General features: G+C 39.8%; 1 protein-coding gene and 1 pseudogene across 19 annotated transcripts in view; one reads left to right on the top strand and one right to left on the bottom strand.

Annotated features, from left to right (window-relative positions):
* The window catches only part of USP54 (ubiquitin specific peptidase 54), a 149,884-nt gene that overhangs the window by 28,871 nt on the left and 98,888 nt on the right, over positions 1–22,125 (top strand). The window lies entirely within an intron of this gene.
* Positions 4,702–17,478, bottom strand: LOC309635523 (protein FAM136A pseudogene; annotated as a pseudogene). The gene is made up of 2 exons (XR_014249616.1): positions 10,450–17,478; positions 4,702–10,114 (listed from the first exon to the last, which is right to left on the bottom strand). The product of XR_014249616.1 is annotated as a protein FAM136A pseudogene (transcript).

Here is a 22,125-nt window from a genome sequence, read left to right as displayed (position 1 = left end):
TATTATTTATTATTTAAGACATTTAAGAAGAACAATACAATAAGGATCCTTGTGTCTACTATCCAACAAATTAAATATTACTAAATAAGTTGAAGGCTCCTGGTTTTCCCCTTCTTGATCACAAGTCCCTTGCCATCTCTCAAAGGTAACCACTAATGAATTTGATGTTACTCCGACTAGTTTATATTCCTACCTCAGCCTGTTAGTGTATTAGAAGCTTACCATGACAGAGGTAAAAATACTGCAAAGGTCCTGAGGAAGGTTGAGATGGGAAGGGTTATTTCTTAGATTTTTTTTTTTAAAGTTGAAAGCCCAGTTCGGCACCGTCAGACAGTTTTATATAATAGGTGCACAGAAATATTTGTTGAATGACTATTTGGTACCCAGGTACTTTTTTTTTTAAATTTTATTTTATTATTTGCTTTTGGCTGCGTTGGGTCTTCGTTGCTGTGCACGGGCTTTCTCTAGTTGCGGTGAGTGGGGGCTACTCTTTGTTGCAGTTCGCGGGCTTCTCATTGTGGTGGCTTCTCTTGTTGCGGAGCATGGGCTCAGTAGTTGTGGCGCACGGGCTTAGTTGCTCCACGGCATGTGGGATCTTCCTGGACCAGGGCTTGAACCCATGTCCCCTGCATTGGCAGGCGGATTCTTAACCACTGCGCCACCAGGGAAGCCCAGTACCCAGGTACTTTTGATTGAAGATAATTAAAGTACCAATATTACATCATTTTGAAGTGAATTCTACGTATCTTTTGAGTTAGTATTATTATGTGTTTTACCAATAAATAGACAGCTATGGCAGAGTAAATGTTTTCTTAGAAGTAGTGAAACTGAGGGGCAAACTTGGGTTTGGAGCATTTAGCTGTAAATGCATATAGTGCATTTAGCTGCCTCTGTTAATTGAGACTTGTAGACAAGACAAGCAGAATAAGAGAATGGAGAAGCATTACATTCCTGGTTTAAGAAAATGAGTTGTAAGTTCTGAAAAAAGGGGTGATTCTGGTCAGGTCTGACTCTGGGCAAGGACCTGTTGAAACAAATAGTGTGATGTTCACAGGGTAGAAGTGAAGAACCTGACCTCCATTATAGGCTGAAAATGAAATCCTTCTCTAGTGAGGCCATACTGGGAGCAGCAGCAGCTGCTACTGCTATACTGCCGCGTGAATTTGGTGGCTATGTGAGGTGGCCAGAGCAGGAAATGATTCCGTGGCAGTAGGCATGTATAGAGAAGGACTTGTTCTGGCTCTGGCCAAGTGGTTACACAGGTTGTGGGTGTCACTTTAAACATACAAAGACCTGCTGGCTGGAGGAGGAGCAACTTCCTGAGGATCAGGTGCACATCTGAAGGGATGAGCTCATCCTTCTAACCAGACCTGCTCTAGATGCTGAGTGAATGTTTTCCTAATTGCAAGTCCTGCAGCTGGGAGAAGCAGGAAATGGTTGAAGCTTCAGGCACTTTGTGAGTAGCAAAAAAACAGAAGCAATTTTGGGACTCTTTTGAAATGTGTCGTTGTGAATATCAAGTTGAAGGTGACACATGTGCACATTCATTTTTTCTCTAAGTTGAGGTTTGCAGTAAAGTGTGTCGATGGTTGAGGAAAGCTTTGGTGGTTTTAACTTTATTCTAGTGATTCGTTTTGAGGTGACTTAATAGTTTATTCCTATACTGTCTTTTTTGATTTTGCTTCTTTGGGCAACAAAAATCCTGGGGGTTCCTTTTTAATTTCCAAGGATCTCTATGGCTTTTTTAAAGCTTTAGTTAATGGGACTTACCCGCTTTTTAAGTCCCCTGTGCTGGCTTTCAGAGCCCTATGCATGATTGTATTTTGTTTTTTGTTTTAATTTACCTAAACTATTCACTTTAAGTAAGCTTCTTTAAAATTAAGTTGGCTTAAAAAAGAAATATCAATTATTAATTATTTTTTAGTAAACATTTTTCTTTTGAGATACTTCTCAAAATTCACACAGAATTAGAGATCTGATATACTCTTTACCCAGTTTCATCCAGTGGTAATATCTTGCAAAACTGTAGTGCAAAATCACAACCAGCATATTGACATTGATACAGTGAGGGTACAGAATATTTTCATCACCACAGGATACATCATATTACCCTTTTACAGCTATACCCACTTCCTTTGCACCTACCCGCTCCTTAACCCCTGTCAACCACTAACTGAAAAATCAGTTTTTAAGCAAGAAGCTTTGTGTGCTGTCTTAAGTAGTTTTGTATTAGAGATCTACATGACCTTATGAAAAGAGCCCTAGGCTGCAATAGGAGATTTTGGTTCACTGTAGCTCTTTGACCTTGGGTAAATAATTTAAATTTCTCTGTTCTTCAGTTTCCCTATGTGTAAAATAGGATAATGGTATATTAGTTTCTATTTAACCTATTTATAGGATTTTTGAGAAATTCTAAAGTTCTTTAAAAAATAAGCACTCTATAGATTATTACTAGCAGCAAGGACAATAGTTTTCAAACTAGAAAGTATATAGCAAATTGTAAACTACAAACTAGCCCAGATGGCAAGAATGATCATTTTAAAGTGAATTTAAATTTTAAGTCTCAGTTGAATTTCAGAGTACTGAATTAACTGGCTGATGATCTCAGAGTCACTGTTGTTAATCTTTGAGAAATCATAAAAACCAGAGAGAGACAAATGTCCTGATATCCAAAAAGAGGGAAGTAGTTGGAAAACTGCAGACCTGTAAAATTAATGTTAAATCCAGAAAAATTAAATTATAAGTGATCAAACAGATGATACGGAGTATTAACCCAAAAGATTTAGTATAGGCTGATTTATCATAACAAATTTCTTCTATTTCTATTCTTAAATTCTATTACTTCTATTTAGAATTACGAGGTTAGTAGATCAAGAGATTGTTCTAGTTATAGTCATAATCCCACAGTTTCCCAGTCTTTCTTTTTTTTAACAGCTTTATTGAGATATAATTCACATACCATTTAATTCACCCATTTAAAGTGTACAGTTCAATGGCTTTTGGTCTATTGCATTGTTAATGTTTTTTAATGTTTAAATTAATGCAATTTTTTAAAACATCTTTATTGGAGTATAATTGTGTTACAGTGTTGTATTAGTTTCTGCTGTATAACAAAGTGAATCAGCTACATGTATACATATATCCCCATATCCCCTCCCTCTTGCGTCTCCCTCCCACCCTCCTTATCCAACCCCTCTAGGTGGTCACAAAGCACTGAGCTCCCTGTGCTATGCAGCTGCTTCCCACTAGCTATCTATTTTACATTTGGTAGCGTATATATGTCCATGCCACTCTCTCACTTCGTCCCAGCTTACCCTCTCCTGCCCCCGTGTCCTCAATTACATTCTCTACATCTGCGTCTTTATTCCTGTCCTGCCCCTAGGTTCATCAGAACGATTTTTTTTTTAAGATTTCGTATATATATGTATTAGCATACGGTATTTGTTTTTCTCTTTCTGGCTTACGTCTCTCTGTATGACAGACTCTAGGTCTGTCCACCTCACTACAAATAACTCAATTTCGTTTCTTTTTATGGCTGAGTAATATTCCATTGTATATATGTGCCACATCTTCTTTATCCATTCATCTGTCGATGGGCACTTAGGTTGCTTCCATGTCCTGGCTATTGTAAATAGTGCTTCGGTGAACATTGTGGTACATGACTCTTTTTGAATTATGTTTTTCTCAGGTATATGCCCAGTAGTGGGATTGCTGGGTCATATGGTAGTTCTATTTTTAGTTTTTAAGGAAAAAACTGTTCCATACTGTTCTCCATAGTGACTGTATCAGTTTACGTTCCCACCAACAATGCAAGAGGTTTCTCTTTTCTCCACACCCTCTCCAGCATTTATTGTTTGTAGATTTTTTGATGATGGCCATTCTGGCTTGTGTGCGGTGATACTTCATTGTAGTTTTTTTAAAATTTATTTAATTTATTTATTTTTGGCCGTGTTGGGTCTTCGTTGCTGCGTGCAGGCTTTCTCTAGTTGTGGAGAGCGGGGACTACTCTTTTGTTGCTGTGTGCGGGCTTTTCGTTGTGGTGGCTTCTCTTATTGTGGAGCACGGGCTCCAGGCGTGTGAGCTTCAGTAGTTATGGCACGCAGGCTCAGTAGTTGTGGCTCACGGGCTCTAGAGCACAAGCTCAGTAGTTGTGGTGCATGGTCTTAGTTGCTCCACGGCATGTGGAATCTTCCTGGACCGGGGCTCGAACCCGAGTCCCCTGCATTGGTAGGCGGATTCTTAACCACTGCGCCACCAGGGAAGTCCACCTCATTGTAGTTTTGATTTGCATTTCTTTAGTGATTAGTGATGTTGAGCATCCTTTCACGTGTTTGTTGGCAATCTGTATATCTTCTTTGGAGAAATGTCTATTTAGGTCTTCTGCCCATTTTTGGATTGGGTTGTTTGTTTTTTTGATATTGAGCTGCATGAGCTGCTTGTATATTTTGGAGATTAATCCTTTGTCAGTTGCTTCGTTTGCAAATATTTTCTCCCATTCTGAGGGTTGTCTTTTCTTTCTCCCAGTCTTTCATGATACATTTGTAGCTGTTATGTAGTAAAATATGGTTTGGTTGATTGACTAAATGAATGTGTAGAAGATTGAATAATTGTACCCACTTAGACTCTTGATTTCACCAGGAAAAGCCTCTGGTGGATTTTCTTTGGACCTTGGATAGAGTAAAACAATTTTATTTTTATTTATTTATTTATTTATTTATTTTTGGCTGCGTTGGGTCTTCGTTGCTGTGTGAGGGCTTTCTCTAGTTGCGGTGAGCGGGGGCTTCTCTTCATTGCAGTGAGCGGGCTTCTCATTGTGGTGGCTTCTCGTGTTGTGGAGCATGGGGCTCTAGGCGTGTGGGCTTTAGTAATTATGGCACACGGGCTCAGTAGTTGCGGTGCACGGGCTTAATTGCTCCGCAGCATGTGGGACCTTCCCGGACCAGGGCTCGAACCCATGTCCCCTGCATTGGCAGGCGGATCCTTAACCACTGTGCCACCAGGGAAGACCCACTGAAACATTTTTAAAACAAGTTAATCAGAGATGTAAGTATTGCAAAGATGCAGGAATAGTTAATTTGACAGATGATAAATAAAGCCTTAAAAATTACGTCCATAGGGTGAAATCATGGGCTCAAACTGAAATTAAACTTAGCAGGAATAAGTCCTATATTTAAATTCAAAACTTCAAATGCACAATAACAGGATGAGGAAGAGCTGGTTGGGCAGGAGTTCATGTGAAAAATATCTGGGAATTTTGGTTAATCACAAACGTAGCAGCAACTGCCTATGAAATGTGGCTGCTAAAAACACCTTCAGCTATATTACCAGTTTATCCAGGTCATAAAAGTATTGGTTCCAATATATTTTTGGGCTAGATTGGAAATACATTTTGCATATTGGTTTAAATGGACACTGATAAAGTTGAGAGCATTCTAAGGAAGGGAGACTGAACCAAAAATGGTGTGAAAACCATTTATGTAGGAAATTGTTAGGAATTGAGGAGGGGAGTATTGAGAAATTTTAAAATAATTTAAAACATTTATTTAAATTTTATGCAATTTAAAATGGAAACATGGGTATTTGTTACATAATTTTTCTTTATCTCTTAGAAATAAAACAATAGAGATAAAACCAAAGCCGCTTCCCTCTCCCTCCCTACAAGGAATTTTATCTTATTTTTATCAAAGTAATACATGTGCATAGTTTTAAAAATGTGGGGCTTCTCTGGTGGCACGGTGGTTAAGAATCCGCCTGCCAGTGCAGGGCACACAGGTTCGAGCCCTGGTCCAGGAGGATCCCACATTCCGCGGAGCAGCTAAGCCCGTGCACCACAACTACTGAGCCTGCGCTCTAGAGCCCGCGAGCCACAACTACGGAGGCCGGCGCGCCTAGAGCCCGTGCTCCTCAGCAAGATAAGCCACCGCAATGAGAAGCCCGCGCACCGCAACGAGGAGTGTCCCCCCGATCGCTGCAGCTGGAGAAAGCCTGCGTGTGGCAGCGAAGACCCAACACAGCCAAAAATAAAATAAATAAAAATAAATAAAATTTAAAATGTGAATAGTTTATATGTGTAGAAGGAAAAATAGCAGTTATCTCCCCCACAGAGGCAACCATAATCAAGTGTCTTAAATATTTCTAATAGTATAATCATATCAATTGCTTTTAAAAACTGTTAAATGTATATAAAGTGTTCAATATAAAGAATATGAAGTGTTGGCCCTTTTAAATACATATATGTGTTCTCTGGTATATTTTCAACATAGTTATGTGATTTGGGGTGTAAAGTCGTTATTTATTATTTATATTATATAAATATTGAACCTGAGCTACATCATGTACAATGATGATAATTCTTTTTTGTTTTGTTTTGAAAAATTACGTCTTATTTATTTTTAAAACCAAACCACTAGGAAAATACATCACCATCTTGAAACAGCAAACAGACAGGCTATATTATCAAGTAATAAGTTGGTAAAAACACAACAACAAGGTCCTTAATAAAACGATAAGGTGCCAGAACTGGGGCAAGAACAACCCATGTCGCAAAAGTGGTATTTGGTAACGGGGGCGGGGTGGCTGTCCCATTTTTTGCTCTAAAGGAGTCACAGCTTGCCCCTGAGTTGCTTACTTTTTCTCCTTTGACCTTCATGTTGCCAAGGGATTGTTTCAACAGAGCTCTGTTATTACAGGGGGCAAAGTAAGCAATACTGGGTTTAGGCTTTCATTCTATTTTGTTTTATGAAAACCAGATTTTTCCAAAGCCAGTACTTCATAACTCTCTTAATTAAGCAGGTAACAATTCGTCTTTCGCTGTTCATTTCTGAATACTAGCATATAGCACAATCAAAATCCCCTTTCCCTTCAAGGGTGAGTGTCACTGCAAGATTGTCTTGTGACTCGGCTGGCTCTGCTGCAGACAGCCTCAGGGCTCATCATGGCTGCCAGTTAGAGGGAAGGTTTGCTTCCCCTACCAGTGTGATAGCGCTTCTTATATTTTTGCAGGGTCTCCAGGCTGAAAGATGTCATGTGTGAGAATTTTAAGAAATGTCCATCCACATTTTGACGGCCAGAAATGAATATCTGCAAGGACCCTTTCAAAGTTTTTATCCAAACTACCTCCCCCAACTCTACATCTTAAAGTAACTTCATGCCCTTGTATATAAAACAAAACCAAGCAAAACAGATCCCCAGAAGCCCCCTTTCCCCTTCTAAATTAGTGACCTCATGGATTTTGTTTTATTTCCAGTTTGTGGAAAATGTTGTAGTGATCCTTCTGGTAAACAGGAGGTTGGCAACAAATAGAAACACCTCTCCTCACACTCCACCAGATCATAAGCAGGTCAGATGAACCTGCCAGCCTGTTGGTATCTGTGTACTAAGAGAATCTGGTACCTTGAAGGGCTCTGGTTTGGTACAAGGGAGACTCCTTATTGCCAGGATAAGCACTTGCCACATGAAATTCAGGCTCACAGAATCTCTCCTGTGCTATCTCTGACCCAAATTTTAGCACCAGTTTTTTTCACTTTCTAGGATTCAAACACAAAGGAACCAGTGTCCAGAGGCAAGTGACCTAGGCCTTAAACTTGCGGCCATCCTTAATTTCCTCATTCATAAACTTTCCTTAGAAAACCCAAATCCCCATTCCTCTTTTTAAACAGATTCCTGCCTTCAGCCCCAATGGCCAATAGCAGACATCTATTTCCCAATGGATGAGAGAGACTCCTTCATCTTCTTGGTCATGGTTGGGATGAGGTTCATGTGGTCATCCACACACTTGGTCACGCAACTCTCTAGCTGCCGCTTCACCTGAAGCTCTTTACTCCCTGCATCTATTGAATCTTTGGCTTTGTCGTTGCAGTGCATAGTGCACCGGGCCAGGCCGTCCTGGAACTTCTCCAACTCGCTGGTCACCAGGGCCTGGGCTGGAGCCAGAGGTGCATGGCAGCACGCGATGCACTGGTGCACTTGCTGCATGGACGCCTGGCTGTCCTCACAACAGCCGGCGCTGCAGCGGAACATGAGGCCCTGCATCTTTCCCAGATGTTCTCTCTCTCCAGACTCTTCACCATGGAGTCCACCGCCTCCTGCACCAGGAGCTGTTGCAGCTGCGCTATGGCGACCTGGTGCTGCTCCCTGCCGGCAGGCGCCCACATGGACTCCCGCTCAAGAGCCCGCCCCCTTGCCGCCGCTTCCTGGGTCACTGCGGCCCGCCCTTTCCCGATAATTCTTTTCTTTTACAGCTTTTCATTTTCCTTCGGCATAATTGCCTTGCTTTTTTCATTTGCTCGGTTTTTAAAGTTCTAATCACTATTAAATCATTCCCAGACTCTTAGCTAGGACCTAAAACTCTGCTCCATTCATTCAAATCCAGTAGGTAAGTTATCAGTCCTTTTTTTCCCCCTTAGAGATCTACCTTGTATATTCCATTTTTAAAATGATACATAGCATTAAATCTTAAGACTGTATCACATTGTATTTATTCATTCCCCTTTGATGAACATTTAACTTGTTTTCAGTTTTCCTCTAATTAAGGAAGATACATGTGTGAGAATTTTTCTAGGCTATGATGAGAAGTGAAATTACTAGTGTATTATTTATCTATTGCTACATAACAAATTACCTCAAAATTTTGCAACTTAAAGCAACAAATATTTGTTATCTGTGTTTCTGTGAGTTAGGAATCAGAGTGTGTCTCTCATAGGCTGTAATCAAGTTATTTATTTATTTATTTGGCTGCGTTGGGTCTTCATTGCTGGGTGTGGGCTTTCTCTAGTTGCGGGGAGCAGCGTCTACTCTTTGTTGTGGTGGGCTGGCTTCTCATTGTGGTGGCTTCTCTTGTTGCAGAGCATGGGGTCTAGGCATGCGGGCTTCAGTAGTTGTGGCACGCAGGCTCAGTAGTTGTGGCTTGTGGTCTCTAGAGCGCAGGCTCAGTAGTTGTGGCTTGCGGTCTCTAGAGCGCAGGCTTAGTAGTTGTGGTGCATGGGCTTAGTTGCTCCATGGCATGTGGGATCTTCCAGGACCAGGGATCGAACCTGTGTCCCCTGCATTGGCAGGTGGATTCTTAACCACTGCACCACCAGGGAAGTCCCTGTAATCAAGTTTTTAACAGGAGTTTTGATTTCATCTGAGGACTCAACTGGGGGAGGATCAGCTTCCAAGTTCTGCCTCTCATGTGGCATGATTCCGCTTCTCACAGGTTAATTGACTGAGGACCTTAGTTCCTTTCTAGCTTGTTGGCTGAGGCATCCTTCAATTCCTTGCCTTGTGGGACTCTCTGTACAACATGGCAGCTGGCTTCCATGACAGTGAAGAAGATGGAAGCCAGAGTCTATAATCTAATCTTGCAAATGACATCCCATCACGTTTGCTATATTTTGTTCATTAGAAGCAAGTCACCAGATCCAGCGCATACTCAAAAGAGTGGGGATTACATGAGGGGATGAATAAAGTTTTGTACTGCTCTGAGTCTTGGTTGTACTAGAGTATTTAGCCGGGAAAGAGGCGACTAAAGGAACACATGAGTTTTGTCTTACATATTTGAAGGCATACGTAAAGAGGAAATAGTAGATCTCCTCTGTTTTTGATCAGAGATTGAACTAAGAGCACTGGGTGGAAATTAAGATGTATGGCCTTATAAGATAATGTGATTTCTGTTCTTGAACATAGTCTGTTAGGGGCTGGGTGACCTCTTGTAAAAAAGATTACAAAAAATTTTCTTGCATTAGGTTAGAAACTTTAAGTTCTTCAAAGATTATTTCTACTCTAAAATTCTATAATTATAAATGAGTGAGTTTCAAACTGTTAGTATTTGAGTAGTCTGTTAATCACTAATCAGGGAGAAGTGTATAGGCTTACATGTGTATTTGCACATATGAGGTTTCATTTAGAAGATCCAGATTAAAAAGTTAAGAGGAGAGCTATAAATTTACACTTTAATTATTTAAAATCACTGTTCTTATCCTGTTTTTATATTCCTTTGGCTACCATAGAATGTTTACTACTATAATTCTTATTTTAAAATATTAGCAGCAACTCAGTTTTTTTCTTCTAACAAAAAATATTTTCATTGTAAAAGAAAAAATAGAAAATACAAATAAGGAAAAAATAAGAATACCTTATGGGGCTTCCCTGGTGGCGCAGTGGTTGAGAGTCTGCCTGCCAATGCAGGAGACACGGGTTCGAGTCCTGGTCTGGGAGGATCCCACATGCCACGGAGCAACTAGGCCCGTGAGCCACAATTACTGAGCCTGCGCGTCTGGAGCCTGTGCTCCGCAACAAGAGAGGCCGCGATAGTGAGAGGCCCGCGCACCGCGATGAAGAGTGGCCCCCGCTTGCCACAACTAGAGAAAGCCCTCACACAGAAACGAAGACCCAACACAGCCATAAATAAATAAAATAAATAAAGATACATGAAATTGCTAAAATTAAAAAAAAAAAAAAAAAGAATACCTTATAATCTTCCCACCCAAAGATTATATTAACAATAACTATATTAACATCATGGTATAATGGTATATAATCTCTCTGACCTTTTAATTTAATTTTACATATACAAATACACACATAGATTTATTATTTGTGCTAATATGTTCTATAGCATCACAGCAAACGCTGAATTAATGAATACTGAATCATTGCTCCTAGGGGAAATATAGGATTAGGTTCCTATGAGTCTCTGGTCCCATTTTTGTTAACTAATCAACATGTAACCTTGTTTTATGTGTGTTTTTGTTTAAAGACACATTATTTAATATATATTATTGATTCACTAACATTGAACTCATGGTGAATAGCACTGTGACTTATGCCTGAATGAACCTTATCTAACACATGTATTTTCTCCAGAAGGCACATCACAGCCTTCTTGCACTGAGAAACAATAGACTTCAGTACTACACTTGGGAGTTATTTTAAACAGTGAAATCACCAACCAAAAGCACAAAAGTGTGAAAAATGTTGTACTAAATAAACCACTAAAAGGACACTAGCTTGTAGTATGAGAGCTGAAACAGAAGGCTGAGTATTGCCTTCAGGCTTTGACCTCAGTTGGGAATGTGCACCTCAGGCAACTCAAAATTTTCATCATTCTGTGCATTCACATGTCCATGAGTGATCACAGAAGTGTTGCAAATATTGATTTTGAGGTTACAAATAATTTTAGTGAATAGGAAAATTAGCATATGAGGAATCCATGTAATGAGGATTGACTCTGTGTGTGTATAGTAGCTTTTGTTTTCCATTTTGCTTGATTTTATAAAAATGAAATATTTTTGAAAATACTGTTATAATCTGCTCTTTTCACCTAACATCCTAATAATTTATTCATTCAGCAAGTTATTTATGGCATGCCCACTATGTGTCCACATAGTATACTAGATTCTGGAGATACAGTAGCAAATAAGATAAACAAAGCCCTTGCCTTATGGAGCTTGCATTCTAATGGGGAAGGTAGATAATGAGTAATGTCTGGTAGTGATAAGTACAATTTAAAAAACTAAAGCAAGGTAAGGAGATAGGGTGGCAGTTGTTAATTTTATTTTATTATATTAATTAAAAACTTTTTTTTTCTTTTTTTAGAAGTTTATTTTTTGGCTGCGTTGGGTCTTCATTGCTGTGTGTGGGCTTTCTCTAGTTGCGGTGCATAGGCTTCTCACTGCGGTAGCTTCTCTTGCTGCGGAGCACAGGCTGTAGGTGCGTGGGCTTCAGTAGTTGCGGTGCGTGGGCTCAGTAGTTGTGGCGCACGGGCTTAGTTGCTCCGAGGCATGTGGGATCTTCCTGGACCAGGGATCAAACCCTTGTTCCCTGCATTGGCAGGCAGATTCTTAACCACTGCGCCACCAGGGAAGTCCCTATTATCTTAATTTAATATACTTTTTTTAGGTAAACAAATATTGACTTTATTGGCAGTTGGCCATTTTTTAAAAAAATTATTTATTTTATTTTATTTTTGGCTGCGCTGGGTCTTCATTGCTGCGCACGGGCTTTCTCTAGTTGCGGTGAGCAGGGGCTACTCTTCCTTGCAGTGCACGGGCTTCTCATTGCTGTGGCTTCTCTTGTTGCAGAGCATGCGCTCTAGGTGTGCAGGCTTCAGTAGTTGTGGCTCGCGGGTTCTAGAGTGCAGGCTCAGTAGTTGTGGTGCACGGGCTTAGTTGCTCCACGGCATGTGGGATCTTCTCGGACCAGGGCTCGAACCCGTGTCCCCTGCATTGGCAGGCGTATTCTTAACCGCTGAGCCACCAGGGAAGCCCTGGCCATTTTAATTAATTAATTTTTATTGAAGTATAGTTGATTTACAATGTTGTGTTAGTTTCTGTTATATAGCAAAATGATTCAGCTTTATATATATCTATATATTTTTTTCTTTTTCAGATTCTTTTCCATTATAGATTATTACAAGATATTGAATATAGTTCCCTGTGCTATACAGTAGGACCCTGTTGTTTATCTATTTTATATATCGTGGCATGTAGCTATTAATCCCAAGCTCCTAATTTATCCCTCCCCTACTCCTTTCCCCTAAGTTTGTTTTCTAGGCAGTTGCCAATTTTATTTTTTTAATTTTTTGTTAAAAAATTTTATTTTTTTTTACAAAAAAACAACCTACAAAATGGGGGAAAATATTTATAAATGACACAACAGACAAGGCCTTAATTTCCACAGTATACAAAGAGCTCCTACAACTCAACAACAAAAAAACCAAATAACCCAATTGAAAAATGGGCAGAAGACCTTAATAGACATTTCTCCAAAGAAGACATATAGATGGCCAGTAGGCACATGAAAAGATGCTCAACATCACTAATTATTAGAGAAATGCAATTCAAAACTACAATGAGGTACCATCTCACACTGGCCATCCTTAAAAAGTCTACAAATAACAAATGCTAGAGAGGGTGTGGAGAAAAAGGAACCCTCCTACATTGTTGGTAAGAATGTAAGTTGGTGCAGCCACTATGGAAAACAGTATGGAGGTTCCTCAGAAAACTAAAAATAGAATTACCATATGATCCAGCAATCCCACTCCTGGGCATATATCCAGAGAAAGCTATAATCCAAAAAGTTACATGCAACCCTATGTTCATAGCAGCACTATTCACAATAGCCAGGACATGGAAACAACTGAAATGTCCATTGACAGTTGAATGGATAAAGAAGATGTGGTACATATACACAATGGAATACCACTCAGCCATAAAAAGAATGAAATAATGCCATTTGCAGCAACATGGATGGAACTAGAGGTTATCATACTAAGTGAAGTCAGAAAGAGAAAGACAAATACCATATGATATCACTTATATGTGGAATCTAAAATATGGCAAAATGAACCTATCTATAAAACAGAAATAGACTCATAGAGAACAGACTTATGGTTGCCAAAGGGAAGCGGGAGGGAGAGGGATGGACTGGGAGTTTGGGGTTGGTAGATGCAAACTATTACATTTAGAATGGATAAACAAGGTCCTACTGTGTAGCACAGGGAACTATATTCAATATCCTGGGATAAACCATAATGGAAAAGAATATGAAAAAGTATATATATATGTATATATAAAAAATGGAATCACTTTGCTGTGCACCAGAAGCTAACACAACATTATAAGTCAACTATACTTCAATAAAAAACTTTTTTTTTTTGCTGCACCATGTAGCATGCAGGATCTTAGTTCCCTGACCAGGGATTGAACCCATGCTCCCTGCAGTGAAAGCGTGGAGTCCTAACCACTGGACCACCAGGGAATTCCCCAGGAATACATTTCTTTATATTGGTATGGACTCATAGATATTTATCTTATTCTTTAGCCTATAATCCAATATTACATTCTTTTTCTTCTCAAATTGTTTTAGATTTGGCCATTGGGCACTCCTTTGGTTGTCTTCTGTGTCCCTTTGATATACCTCTATCAATTTAGGATATTTGTTGTGTTTTGTTTTTAGCATTTCCTTACTTTTTGACATTATAAGATGCTCCAGGCTCATCTAATGTATTTCCTGTCCCAGGCCTAGAATCAGCCATTTCTCCAAGGAACCTTGGATTCTTTTATTGGAGAATAGTATTTGAAACTAAGATGTCAGGTCTAGGTGTGCTTGTTGCAACTGGTGTGTCATTGATTCTAAGCATTCTCAGCTGACAGAGCAAGTAAATATATGCGTGTATATATATACACATCTGTAAATATTTCTAGATGTAACAATCTTTATCTTTATTTATTTATTTTTAAAAAATCTTTTATTTTTTGGCCGCGCCGTGCGGCATGTGGGATCTTAGTTCCCTGACCAGGGGTCGAACCCACGCCCCCTGCATCGGAAGCGCAGAGTCTTAACCACTGGACTGCCAGGGAAGTCCCCCATCTGTATCTTTATTAAGCTAAACAGAAGTTTATATTCCAACTCTAATCTGTTACCACATGGATAATTTTAGCCTTTTCTTCCGTCTTATCTGTAACTTCCCATTCCAAACGTGAGAAACCTTCCACCATCTCCCATTCATTTACTTAATTGTTCAATTCCAGTATACATGTATAGTGTTTTTCAGAATTGTTAACTTGTACACCTGTGGGAAGCATCTGTACTAGCTAGAATGGCAGTGGTAACGTTCAGTTTCTTTGCCATTAGTCTTACAAACTCCAGTCATTTCCATAGTTGCTTAGGTCAGTACCTTTATCCACTACCCCCTTCAGTGAGGTTGTTTAATACATTTGTATGTTTTTATTATGGAAAATTTCAAACATATACAAAAGTAAGGAGAAGAGTGTGTTGAACTCACCTGTACCCATCACCAACTTCATGAAACTATTAAATACACGGTCAGTTGTGTTTCATCTATCCTTCCCCCACTCCTCCTTAGTCAACCCATAATTATTTTGAAGTAAATTCCTTACATATTATTTCATCTGTAAGTATTCCCAAATGAGACTTACCGTAATTTAACCAATCTCCTGTTGACAGACATTTAGTTTTTACTTATTACAAACAGTGCAACTGTAATATCTTTCTACATTATCTTTGCAAACTGCAGGGTAAATTTCTAGAAGTTGAATTGCTGAAACAAAGGGTATAAGCATTTTAAATTGAGAAATACCACCAAATTAATTTTATTTCTACCAGGAGTGAATGAGAATTTACCCCTCTCCTCACCCTCACCTGCTCTGGTTTCACCAAACTTTTAATTATTTGGCATTCTGAGATACAAAAGGTGATAGTACTTTTCTTTTGCATTTCTTTAATATGAATGAGATAGGACATTTTCCCTATCTTTATTGGTCATCTATTTTTTCTCTCTGTGAACAGGACATTTAAATTCTTTGTTTAAGGAAAGAAAATAAAGTGGCACAAAGGACCACTTCCTTTCCCAAACCATTAATACTATGCTGTCATGTCTCCCTTTTCCCCTGTTCCCAGTTCAGATCACCAACTCGGGAGTGGTGTTTAAGTCTCTTTAATGAAGGTAAATACTTGCCCATCTTTTTCCCCTATCCTTCTGTCCCCCTTTTCACTCACCAAAGGTTCATTAGTTCTCTGCTTTCTTTGCACCTTGAGCACAGTCAGATTGTTTTTCAAACAGATGGTTTTAAGTCAGCTTCTGAGAGTACTCTGGGGAAATTTGCCCAAAAAGCAACAGGAAGGATTTCTACAGACATGTAGGGGAATGTTTGTAATTGTTTAGCAAAGGGTGTGCCCAGCAAGTATAGTTTCAGGCTGCCTTGTTCATCTGTTCTGTCTTTCCACCCAAACATAACACTTGTACTCTGACTTCTGCTGCTGTGACATGTCGGTGGCATTTTCAGCCTTATTTTTGTCACAGTGAATTATCTGTGTCCATTCACTTTGGACATACATGTAATCAGTAGTATTACTGTTGGCTTCTTGATTAGAGAAATGGTGATTGCATTCTGTCCTGAATTAAATAACAATGTCAGACAGTAAGAATGCCCTGACAGCCTGATTTTCTTGCTTATGTATTCTTTAAAAACAGCTATTCAGAATCTCATACACACATAAGTTGTTTGCCAAGCATTTGAAGCCATCTAGTTTTACCAGGTGGCAGCTGCTGTTGTTTATGGGAACCTAATTTAAACCACAGACATGGAACAGTGTCCTTGTTTTGCAAAGAGGAAAACTGTAATTTTTTAAAATAACAGCTTTATTGAGGTATAATTCACATACCACACAATTCATCCATTTAAAGTTTTACAATTCAGTAGTTTTTAATATCTTTACAGAGTTGAACAACCATCACAATTAATTTTAGAATATTTTTATCACCTCCAAAAGAAATGGTATATCTATTAGCAGTCACTTTCTATTTCTTTCACACCTCCTCTCAGTCCTAGGCAACCACTAATCTACTTTCTATCTCTGTAATTTGCCTATTCTGGATATTTCATATAATTGGAATCATACAATAGGTGGTCCTTGTGACTGGCCTTTTCACTTAGCATAATATTTTCAAGGTTTATTCATGTTGTAGCATGTATTAGTACTTCATTCTTATAATGACAGAATACTATTCTATGGTATGAATATATCACATTTTATTTATCCATTTATCAGTTGATACACATTTGGGTTGTTTCCACTTTTTGGCTATTATGAATAATGCTGCTATGAACATTCATGTACAAGTTTTTAAGTGAACATATGTTTTAATTTCTCTTGGAGATTATCTATCTACCTACTCACCTACCTACCTAACCTACCTACCTACCTACCTATCTATCTCTAGGAATAGAATTGCTGGGTCATACGGTAACTCTATGTTTAATCTTTTGAGGATCTACCAGGCTGTTTTCTAAAGTGGCTGCACCATTTTACATTTCCAACAGCAGTGCAGGAAGATTCAGATTTCTTTCCACTCTTGTTAACCCTTATTATTATAGCCATTTTGGTGTGAAGAGGTGGTTTTGATTTTCATTTCATTGTTTAACCTATGTTTGTTTTTTAATTATTAATTATTAACAAGCTATCAGCTTTATTTTTTACAACAGTTTTAGATTCATAGAAAAATTGAGCAAATAGTGTTACCAAATTCAGATTCTGCTGCTCACTGCTCAAAAGCTGATACTTGACAGACATGTTGGTTGGAAAGGAAAGGTTGCTTTATTCAGGAGGCTGGCAATCTGGGGAGATGGGAGACCTGTGCCTAAAAACCAACTCTGACGATTCTGCTTAACCATGAAAGTGTTTTATTTATTTATTTATTTATTTATTTATGGCTGCGTTTGGGTCTTTGTTGCTGCACGTGGGCTTTCTCTAGTTGCAGCGAGCAGGGGCTACTCTTCGTTGCAGTGCACAGGCTTCTCATTGCGGTGGCTTCTCGTTGCAGAGCACGGGCTTTAGGCGCGTGGGCTTCAGTAGTTGTGGCACACAGGCTTAGTTGCTCCGCGTCATGTGGGATCTTCCTGGACCAGGGCTCGAACCTCTATCTCCTGCATTGGCAGGCGGATTCTTAACCACTGTGCCACCAGGGAAGCCCCAGGAAAGTGTTTTTTTTTTTTTTTTTAAATTAATTAATTAATTTATTTATTTATTTTTGGCTGGGTTGGATCTTTGTTGCTGCCCGAGGGCTTTCTCTAGTTGTGGCGAGCGGGGGCTACTCTTCGTTGCGGTGCGTGGGCTTCTCACTGCAGTGGCTTCTCTTGTTGCAGAGCACGGGCTCTAGGCGTGCGGGCTTCAGTAGTTGTGGCTCGTGGGCTCAGTAGTTGTGGCTCGCAGGCTCTAGAGTGCAGGCTCAGTAGTTGTGGCGCACGGGCTTAGTTGCTCCGCGGCATGTGGGATCTTCCGGGACCAGGGCTCGAACCCGTGTCCCCTGCATTGGCAGGCGGATTCTTAACCACTGCGCCACCAGGGAAGCCCCTGGAAAGTGTTTTAAGGGAGAATCATTTGGGGAGGAGGTCAGAGTCTTCCTTATTTTCTGTGTGCAGGCTTTCTTCTGATTGGTTGGTGGTGAGGTAACAGGGTGGTGTTCCAGGAATCTTGTGCACAGCCTGAAGTTACCCTCCTCCACCTAGGTGGGGACCTTAGTTCCTACAGAAGCCCTCAAAGGTATTGTTATGTATATTCCTTGAAGAAGAACCAGGACCCTGCTTTTATTGCTGCACTGTTTCTTTCTTTTTTAAAAAATTTTAAAATTTATTTGGCTGCATTGGGTCTTAGTTGCGGCATGCGGGATCTTTCATTGCAGCGCACGGGCTTCTCTCTAGCTGTGGCCCTGACCAGGGATTGAACCTGCATCCCATGCATCGGAAGGTGGATTCTTAACCACTGGATCACCAGGGAAGTCCCTGCACTGTTGTTTCTTTTTTTTTTTTTTTTTAATTAATTTTGTAAGTGAAATAAGGAGCATTTTCTTTTTTCTTTTCTTTATTAATTAATTAATTTATTTTTGGCTGTGTTGGGTCTTCGTTTCTGTGCGAGGGCTTTCTCTAGTTGCGGCGAGTGGGGGCCACTCTCCATCACGGTGCACGGGCCTCTCACTATCGCAGCCTCTCTTGTTGTGGAGCACAGGCTCCAGACGCGCAGGCGCAGCAATTGTGGCTCACGGGCCCAGCTGCTCCGGGGCATGTGGGATCCTCCCAGACCAGGGCTCAAACCCGTGTCCCCTGCATTGGCAGGCAGATTCTCAACCACTGCGCCACCAGCGAAGCGCCTGCACTGTTGTTTCTTAACTGCTCCTCCTTTGTTTCTGCATTCCATTCCCTCCCTTCCCTGATAAGCAACTGTTTGAATCTGCCCTTTGGAACTCAGGGAAAGTCAAGGTGGCTGAATAAAGCCTATTTCCTACAAACAGGAAACAGGGGACATAGAAAGGATTTATACCCAGGTGGGCCCCACAGGGTCCTGCTTCGTTTCAGTAGTAGAGAGTTCCCATATTGTGTCTCTCCATACACGGTTTCCCCTACTAGTAACATCTTACACTAGTGTGGCACATTTGTTGCAATTAATAAACCAATATTGAAACATTATTAACCAAAGCCCATAGTTTGTTAAGATGTCTTCAGTTTTTTTTTTTAATATCTTTATTGAAGTATAATTGCTTTACAGTGTTGTGTTAGATTCTGCTGTATAATAAAGTGAATCAGCTATATGCATACATATATCCCCATATGCCCTCCCTCTTGCATCTCCCTCACACTTCTTTATCCCACCCCTCTAGGTGGTCGCAAAGCACCGAGCTGATCTCCCTGTGCCATGCAGCTGCTTCCCACTAGCTATCTATTTTACATTTGGTAGCGTATATATGTCAATGCTACTCTGTCACTTCGTCCCAGCTTAGTTTTTTTTCTGTTTAAGTCCCCATCTAAAATTCCACATTGCATTACTTATCACCGCTCCTTTTGGTTATAACGGTTTCTCAAACTTTGATTATTTTTGATGACCTGGACAGTTTGGACTATTGGTCAAGTATTTTGTGGGATGCCCCTCCATTGGAATTTGTCTGATACTTTTCTCATGATTAGACTGGGGTTATGGGTTTTTGGGTGGAAGATCCAGATATATAGTATCATTCGCATCACATCATATCAAGGGTAAATGTTATCAACATGATTTATCATTGTTGATATTGACCTTGATCACCTGACTGAGGCACTGGCTGTCAGGTTTCTTCACTGTAAAGTCACTCCTCTTGCCTCTTTCCATGCTGTATTGTTGAGCAGCTTTTCATGTGCTTATTATTCATTTGTGTATCTTCTTTGGAGAAATGTCTATTCAGAACTTTTTTAAAATTGAGGTTTTAAGAAATACCCTTTTTTTTTTTTAAGCATCTGTATTGGAGTATGATTGCTTTACAATGGTGTGTTAGTTTCTGCTTTATAACAAAGTGAATCAGTTGTACATATACATATGTTCCCATATCTCTTCCCTCTTGCATCTCCCTCCCTCCCACCCTCCCTATCCCACCCCTCTAGGTGGTCACAAAGCACCGAGCTGATCTCCCTGTGCTATGCGGCTGCTTCCCACTAGCTATCTATTTTACATTTGGTAGTGTATATATGTCTATGCCACTCTCTCACCCTGTCACATCTTACCCCTCCCCCTCCCCCTCTCCTCAAATCCATTCTCTAGTAGGTCTGTGTCTTTATTCCCGTCTTGCCACTAGGTTCTTCATGACCTTTTTTTTTTTTTTCCTTAGATTCCATATATATGTGTTAGCATACTGTATTTGTTTTTCTCTTTCTGACTTACTTCACTCTGTATGACAGACTCTAACTCCATCCACCTCACTACAAATACCTCCATTTCATTTCTTTTTATGGCTGAGTAATATTCCATTGTATATATGTGCCACATCTTCTTTATCCATTCATCTGATGATGGACACTTAGGTTGCTTCCATGTCCTGGCTATTGTAAATAGAGCTGCAATGAACATTGTGGTACATGACTCTTTTTGAATTATGGTTTTCTCAGGGTATATGCCCAGTAGTGGGATTGCTGGGTCGTATGGTAGTTCTATTTTTAGTTTTTTAAGGAACCTCCATACTGTTCTCCATAGTGGCTGTATCAATTTACATTCCCACCAACAGTGCAAGAGTGTTCCCTTTTCTCCACACCCTCTCCAGCATTTATTGTTTCTAGATATTTTGATGATGGCATTCTGACCGGTGTGAGATGATATCTCATTGTAGTTTTGATTTGCATTTCTCTAATGATTAATGATGTTGAGCATTCTTTCATGTGTCTGTTGGCAATCTGTATATCTTCTTTGGAGAAATGTCTGTTTAGGTCTTCTGCCCATTTTTGGATTGGGTTGTTCGTTTTTTTGTTATTGAGCTGCATGAGCTGCTTGTAAATCTTGGAGATTAATCCTTTGTCAGTTGCTTCATTTGCAAATATTTTCTCCCATTCTGAGGGTTGTCTTTTGGTCTTGTTTATGGTTTCCTTTGCTGTGCAAAAGCTTTTAAGTTTCATTAGGTCCCATTTGTTTATTTGTGTTTTTATTTCCATTTCTCTAGGAGCTGGGTCAAAAAGGATCTTGCTGTGATTTATGTCATAGAGTGTTCTGCCTATGTTTTCCTCTAAGAGTTTGATAGTGTCTGGCCTTACACTTAGGTCTTTAATCCATTTTGAGTTTATTTTTGTGTATGGTGTCAGGGAGTGTTCTAATTTCATACTTTTACATGTACCTGTCCAATTTTCCCAGCACCACTTATTGAAGAGGCTGTCTTTTCTCCACTGTATATGCTTGCCTCCTTTATCAAAGATAAGGTGACCATATGTGCGTGGGTTTATCTCTGGGCTAAGAAATACCCATTTTAAAATTGGATTGCTTTTATTATTCAGTTGTAAGTATTCTTTATCTATTCTAGATACAAGTCTCTTATCAGAAATGTAATTTGCAAATATTTTCTCTCATTTTTTTGGTTATCTTATTACTTAAAAAATTTTTTTAAATTTATTTATTGATTTTAGGCTGCATTGGGCCTTCGTTGCTGCATGCGGGCTTTCTCTAGTTGTGGCGAGCAGGGGCTACTCTTCGTTGTGGTGCGTGGGCTTTTCATTGCAGTGGCTTGCCTTGTTGTGGAGCACGGCTCTAGGCGCGGGCTTCAGTAGTTGTGGCACGTGGGCTCAGTAGTTGTGGCTCGCAGGCTCTAGAGCGCAGGCTCAGTAGTTGTGGTGCACAGGCTTAGTTGCTCTGTGGCATGTGGGATTTTCCCGGACCAGGGCTTGAACCCATGTCCCCTGCATTGGCAGGCAGATTCCTAACCACTGTGCCAATGATGGTGTGGTTTTTAAGGTTCAGTTGAACATGGGGAAAAATTTAGCATGTGTGTGTATATATATATATATATATATATATATATATATATATATTTTTTTTTTTTTTTTTTTTTTTTTTTTGGCTGCACCACGTGGCTTGCAGTATCTTAGTTCCCCGACCAGGGATTGAACCCAGGCCCCGGCAGTGGAAACATGGAGTCCTAACCACTGGACCACCAGGGAATTCCCCTAGCATGTATATCTTAATACATTATTAGTAACTCTACCCCAAATCAGTTATAATTTGCTGAAATGTGGTAGAAATCTCAGAGGCTTTCACTACAGCTAGAGAAGACCAGAGACGATTTAGGATAAATATTGCCAAAAATGTAAATTACTCTGCTGACAACTGTAGACTCAATTT

Source organism: Balaenoptera borealis, assembly GCF_965194805.1.
Source record: "Balaenoptera borealis genome assembly, chromosome: 10".
In the NCBI taxonomy this organism is placed as follows: domain Eukaryota; kingdom Metazoa; phylum Chordata; class Mammalia; order Artiodactyla; family Balaenopteridae; genus Balaenoptera; species Balaenoptera borealis.
This window is presented reverse-complemented; position numbering and strand designations above follow the sequence as displayed.